At 37.8% G+C, this 6,780-nt stretch overlaps 1 pseudogene across 1 annotated transcript; it reads left to right on the forward strand.

Annotated features, from left to right (window-relative positions):
• The first annotated feature begins 4,565 nt into the window (after nt 1-4,565).
• On the forward strand, nt 4,566-5,226 carry LOC110258909 (annotated as a pseudogene). The gene has a single exon (XR_002341272.1). The product of XR_002341272.1 is annotated as an isopentenyl-diphosphate Delta-isomerase 1-like (transcript).
• Nucleotides 5,227-6,780: the final 1,554 nt, after the last annotated feature.

Here is a 6,780-nt window from a genome sequence, read left to right on the forward strand (position 1 = left end):
TGTTGCAATTTTCAAGTCCTAGCTCAGTATATTTTCCAAGATTTTACTTTTAAAAGCTGGCAAATTTTTCTAGAAGTGGTTTCCATCACATACATACCTTTTAACCCTGACTTACTGGTATTATGTTTGTGCTATAGAACTGAATTGCCCAAGACACTGACAACAGGAGAGAGAAAAGAAAAGCGGGGTATACTTACCATGTGGAGGAACCCATGACCACCTCCCAATAGTGGCAGCCACTGCCAATGAATATATTTCCTGCTGCCCCATAGCACCCTGTGCCACTAAACCTCTCTGAGGTATGGCTGTTCTTCAGAGAGCTTTCATCTTTCTCCATCTGCAATCCATCATTGGAGATCTTCAACTTCTTGTGAGTCATTCTGGGATCCAGTTTAAAGGGTGGGCGTGAAGAAAGTAGAAACAAGATAAATGCATGAGGGGAGTTCCAGTTGTGGCTCAGCAGTAACGAACCTGACTAGTATCCATGAGGATGTGAGTTCAATCCCTGGCTTCACTCAGTGGGTTAAGGATGCAGCATTTCAGTGAGCCGTGGTGTAGGTCAAACACGCAGTTCAGATCTGGCATTGCTGTGGCTATTGGGTAGGCCGGCAGCTACAGTTCTGATTTGAGCCCTAGGCTGGGAAGTTCCATATGCTGCAGGTGTGGCCTAAAAAGACAAAAAAAAAAAAAAAAAAAAAAAAAAGAAAGAAAGAGAAAGAAAAAGAGAGAAAGAAAAATTCTTTTTATTGAAGTATAGTTGATTTACAATGGTGTGATAATTTCTGTGGGAATGAAGTAAGAGTTGTAACTAAAGAAACAACCTCCTGGCTGAAGAAGCAGCTAAGTGCCTGTCAGCTGCCTCTGCTGTCCACATACCACCCTTCTTGTAATCTTGTAGCAACTATGTACCTTATGTCCTTGATAGCAGAGCTGCTTACCCAGCATTCCTTGTCAGTTTCACTTTTGTAACCCTGTTTACTCAGCTTCTTAGGAACACTGTCTGCTCAGGAAAGGGGAGGGCCAGACTGCTTGGGCAGGAAAAACAAGACCTGGAAGTCTGTAAAGTCTGTATGGTATAAAAGCTACCCAGAACAAAGACCTGGGGCTCAGACTCTAGAGGCCACTTTTCTCAGCCAGCATCCTGTGCTGAAAAAGCCTGGCTATTCTGCATCTCCAAGTGCAGCTTGCCTCTTTCCGCTGCCCTGGTTTCTGCAACAGTAGCAAAAAGTGATTCATTATACAGGTACCCACATCCATTCTCTTTAGATTCTTTCCCCACATTATCACAGAATATTGAGTTGAATTCTCTGTGACATACAGCAGGTCCCCACTGGCCAATCATTCCATATACAAGAGTGTGCATATGCCAATCCAAACACACCCAGTCCATCCCCCCTCAACCTGCTCCCTTTGATAACCAGAAGTTTTTCAAAGTCTGTGAGTCTGTTTCTGTTTTGCAAATAAGTTCATTTGTATCCTTTTGTAAAGATTCCACATATAAGAAACCGCACTTATAGGCTAATTAAGGAAGAAATGATTTTCCTTGTATTATAGACAAATAGATTGCAATTCTGAGATATTCCACTTTCCATAAAATAGCTCCAATTTTCCATACATATGCACAGGGTGTTAAGTGACTATATAAACCAAATATGTAATGCCACAAACATACACACACAGGAAAATACTGAACATAGTATTATTAACAATGCCTTCTTTCCACAAAAGGAGAAAAAGGCATTTGAAAGATAAACACAGGTTAGGAAATTGTTTTCTGTCTGGGAATAAGACAAATCATACAGATGGTAATAGATGCTCTTAGTATGGAAACAGCAGGAAATGTCAAAAATTTTAAAGAACCCTCTGTCACTACTTCCTCAACACTCACAATTAAGCAAAATACAGAATAATCAGAATATTCAGAGAAGACAAGGTTTTCCACAATTCTTAAAGACTTATTGAGAGTAGAGATTTTATTATCTTTGATTTTTTTCTTTTGAGGATAAAGCAGTAGTTCCTACATAGATGTGCATCTCAGATGTCCACAGGTTGGATCAGGAACATCTTTTCTGTTCTCTTGAGACTGAAAGTAATCAGAACTACAGGTCCTCTCAGCAACTGTACCTGCTCTCACTGTGATAAAGTATACTTTCTTTTATGAATAACATTTTGAAAACATGTGTTCTCTAAAATATCTTGGGATGAAGGAAGGCACAACACAGAGAACACATGCAGTTGTCAGGAACTAAAGAAATGTGTTCCAATGACATGGACACTACTCAGACAGTGTTTGAATGTTCTAAAACAGCTGATGTTTCCATTCCTATAGAATGGTAACATTTATACATGCTTTATTGACCACATTGTTATGAAATTGATATAAATTAATGCATGACATCATACTACCAAAACTCTAGTAATCATTCACTTTAAAGTTTTTGAGTGATTATACAGACCCACAAACACAAACAGAGAGAGAGAGATGAGAATTAATTAACTTGTGTGCCTTCCTTTTGGCTTATCAGTATAAAACTTATATCCAGATTCCCAACTATCATTCACAAAACTCTAGTGATACTGGATTTAAAAATTTATAGTTGTGCCCACATGAAATCTAATACTAAATAAGAACAAGAAACAGAGAGACAGAAAGAAAAGGAAGAAAGGGGGGAAGGAAGGAAGGACGGAAGGAAAGAAGAAAGGAGTCTCCACATGTATTTAAGACAACAGCAACCTGGAATGACATTACAAACTTCATATATAGATATGAAATATGTATATATATGTATTTTCTACTTAGAACTAGGTTTTTTATGGAGGTGAAGTTCATGTTACGTAAAATAAGTTATTTTAAAGTGAATGCTTCAGTGACATTCCACTCATTCACAATGTTGTTCAATCACTACCTCTCTCTGGTTGCAAAACACTTTCATCACCCGAAAATAAAACTTCATACCCATTAAACAAGTCTTCTCCATCCCTTTCTCTCCCTGTTCCCTGGTAATCACCAATCCCACCTATTTCCATGGATTTCTCCATTCTGGATATTTCATATAAATGAAATTATATAGTAGGTTACCTTTTATGACTAATATTTCATTTAATGTTCACAGATATTGTATGAAATAAATAATAGTATCATTGGTTCCCATTTCATAGGTACACTTAAGAGATTATCTAGTCAGTAGCAGAACTGCTACTCGGTTGGGTTATCTGACTCCAGCATCTACACTCTGAGTCACTACATCACAGAGGAAAGAAAACCTACACATCTGTTAGGCCTCAGGAAACCTGTTTCCCCATCCGCACTTGAAGAACAGACTGTCTTATGAGCTTTAAACTTGATCCAGGAAAAAGAACCAGGAAAATTAATCTATAAAATAGAAGATAGACACTCTATAATTTGCATATGTGTCTCTCTGAAAAATAGAGCAATGTGATGTTGTGTTCAGACAAGCCCACCATTATGTTCTCTTTGATTTCATTTTATATACAGCAATTATACTAAAAATAATGGATATTAAATGCTAAAAATGTTTTAATGGAGGACAAAACTTTTGTAATTTTCATTAGTGCCAAGTTTAATTATGTAAAGAATGATTTACTACTCAAGCCTGATTGGAAATTGAAAACTTTTAAGAGGAATTACTAGTATGTCATTCTTAGAATACACCTTGCCTTTTTTACCCTCTAGACCTATGCTTAGTAAACTCTACCATCTAGAAAAAGATATTCTTTAACACAATTTTCTAGATACAGGTCCCCACATTCTACCTCATTGTACAAGTCTTTTATCAAATTCCCATAGGTGAAGATCTTTCTATGTTTAGCAGTGACTAATAGAATGTCTTATATGCTGCACTTAAAAAAAAAGTTAGTTACCAGGGCTTCCCCTTGTGTCTTAGCGGGTTATGAATCTTGCTAGTATACACAAAGATGCAGGTTTGAACCCTGGCCTTGCTCAGGTTAAGTAAGAATCCAGCATTGCCAGAGCTGTGGTGTTGGTTACTGACATAGCTTGGATCATTTTGCTATGGCTGCGGTGTAGGTTGGCAGCTGCCACACCAATTGGACCCCTAAACTGGGAACTTCCATATGCTGCTGGTGCAGCACTTAAAAAAAAAGTGTTAACTATTAGTTAAAAAAACTTAACATGATATTTCATACTATTCTTTATATTTTACACATTATTTTATTTTTTTACATTTGTATTCTTTATTTTTTTATATCTTTACAGTTTTAGGTAGAAAGAGATAGTAGTCGTGACAATTATGGGACAGCCGGTGGCTGAGGTTCAGAGGCCAAGGTCTGGGGGCAGATGTGTGTCCTGGGCTTAGCATTGGGCGCTTGGCACGCTGAGGGGGCGGGCCCACTGCCTGTTGGTCAGGGAGTTCTTCACCTTACCTGTTTGAGGAAGAAACCCTAGGGCCTGAGCTTTGCATTGAGGAGGCTGTCCTGTGGGCCAGAAGGGGCAGGGCGCTCTGACCATGGGGGAAACATGGTAGCAGTCTTCTCCTGCAGTTTCTGGATCCAGGTCTCCAGGACTGTGTGCAAGTTTGCCCACAATGCCTGAGATAAACAGAGACCACCTGGATGCAAAGCAGGTGCAGCTGCTGATGGAGATGTGCATCCTCATGGACAAGAAAGATTGCAGGATCAGGGTGGAGATCAAGAACTGTCACCTGAAGGAGAACATTGAGAAAGGATAACTGCATCAGGGTTTTAGTGTCTTCCTATTACTCAACATTGAAAATGAACTTGTGCTACAATAGCGATCAGATTCTAAAATTATTTTTCCATACTGTTTCACTGATACTTGTTTTAGTCATCCATTAAGTATCCCAAAAGAGCATGAAAAAAATGACACAACTGAAGTTAGAAGAGCAGCACAGAGGCCTGAACTGGGAATTCCTGTGGAAGAGGTTCTTCCAGAAGAAAGTAATTACCTGACACAAATGCACTTTAAGGATCAATCTGATGATATCTGGGGAGAACATGAAATTGGTGAGGAAAGAATGTAACCTTGAATCCAGAGCCCATTGAGACTAAAGCTATCATTATGTATCAAAGGAAGAACTAAAGGAACTTCTGAAAAAGGCAGCCACTGGTGAAATTAAGATAACCCTGTGGCTTCAAATAATTGCAGAGACCTTTCTCTTTCAATGGTGGGATAAGTTAAGTCATTTGAATCAGTTTATTGACCACAAGAAAATACAAAGAATGTAAACGTGGAGATGAATGACTGTAAAGTACTGAAGAATTCCTCTACTTGGTAAGCTTAAAATGAATTTTTAAAATGTGTTTCCCCATTGTACTCTCATTGGAAATACTGACATTTTACAACCAGAATTGGTATGGAAGAGAATTCTTCATTTTTTATTCTACTCCCCATATATGTGCACTGCTATTTGAAAAAAAAAATCTGAGAAATGATTATTAAAAAAGAATAAACTTAATTTAACCTATCTAAATAAACAAATGGTCATGACAAATTTGGATAAGTGAGACTCTTCATTTTTGATATATTATAAACATTTTTAGAAGACTTGTAGTGCCTTTTACTATTTTCCTGGTACTTGGCATATCTTTAAATTTTTTCATAATCCAGAAAAATGAACAATGGAATATATTTTCTTTTCCACGTCAACACAGGTCAAATTAACTTTCTATATTAGAAGATAATATAGTTGAACATATTCAAAGGCATTAAATTGTATATATCCTGATTTCTGTCATTGTAAGTTAATTCTGTGGTTTAATCATTCTAGAAACATTGCTTTTGGTACACATTCATTACGTTGTCATTGAAACAGCCTTTGTAGATTAGCAAATCTGTATTCAGAATTCCTGAGGACAGACCAGAAATCTGTAAAACACAGCTTGGCTCATATAGGTCATACTCTGTGATAGATGCTATGCTTGGGCTGGAGAAAAACTGGAAGTGCCCATGTTTTGGCTGGAGAAATCTTTGTTGGGGGCCATCTATTGCACTGTAGGACTGCAGCATCACTGCATTCTATCCCCAAATACCACTGGCACCCCTCCCTACATGGCAGTGACAATGGATGCCAAGTGTGACCTGGAGAACAGTATCACCCACAGTTGAGAACCACTGTCCAACATTCAGGCTGTACTGTACAGGTGAAATTAACAACAAAAAGGGCACTAATGTTCATGTTAAATAGATCTGGATTATAGAGTATGTTTATATTAACATTTAAGTTGCACCTTGACTGATGTACTTTTTATACCCTTGCCATACATTTCTCACATTTGAAATCTCAAAACAGCTTTATTATCCTTGAAAGCTACGTAATAACTAATGAAAATGATAAAAAATTTTCTTACAAAGCTAAATGTTTTATAAATTCAGTAGTAAAATCCATTTATTTTTAACCCTGAATGGTTCATTTCAGACAGGACTGTATAGCATATAATTAACTTTATTGAAATATAAACTCCCCAAAAAACACTAAATGGAAGGAAAACACTGAGGTTTTGAAGCAGTGGTCAGGCCACAGGGTCTGACATGTCATAAAGCTTCAGCCTCATCAGTTGGACTCCATTCCCAACTGATCCATGCCTTAACCATGAAGACTAATGTTGACCAAACTCATGTATTTGCAAGAAAAAGGTTTGGACCATAGATCCTCGATCTTGGTTAGGTCTGGGGAAAGGCTGATGTTTCCTCATTTATAAATGTTGAGGTGGGAACTTTGGGCACCATTCTGCCTACCACAGCCATCTAAGTTAAAATAGAGAACCTGGTCACTGGTAGGG

This window comes from Sus scrofa, unplaced genomic scaffold (genome assembly GCF_000003025.6).
Source record: "Sus scrofa isolate TJ Tabasco breed Duroc unplaced genomic scaffold, Sscrofa11.1 Contig55, whole genome shotgun sequence".
In the NCBI taxonomy this organism is placed as follows: Eukaryota; Metazoa; Chordata; class Mammalia; order Artiodactyla; family Suidae; genus Sus; species Sus scrofa.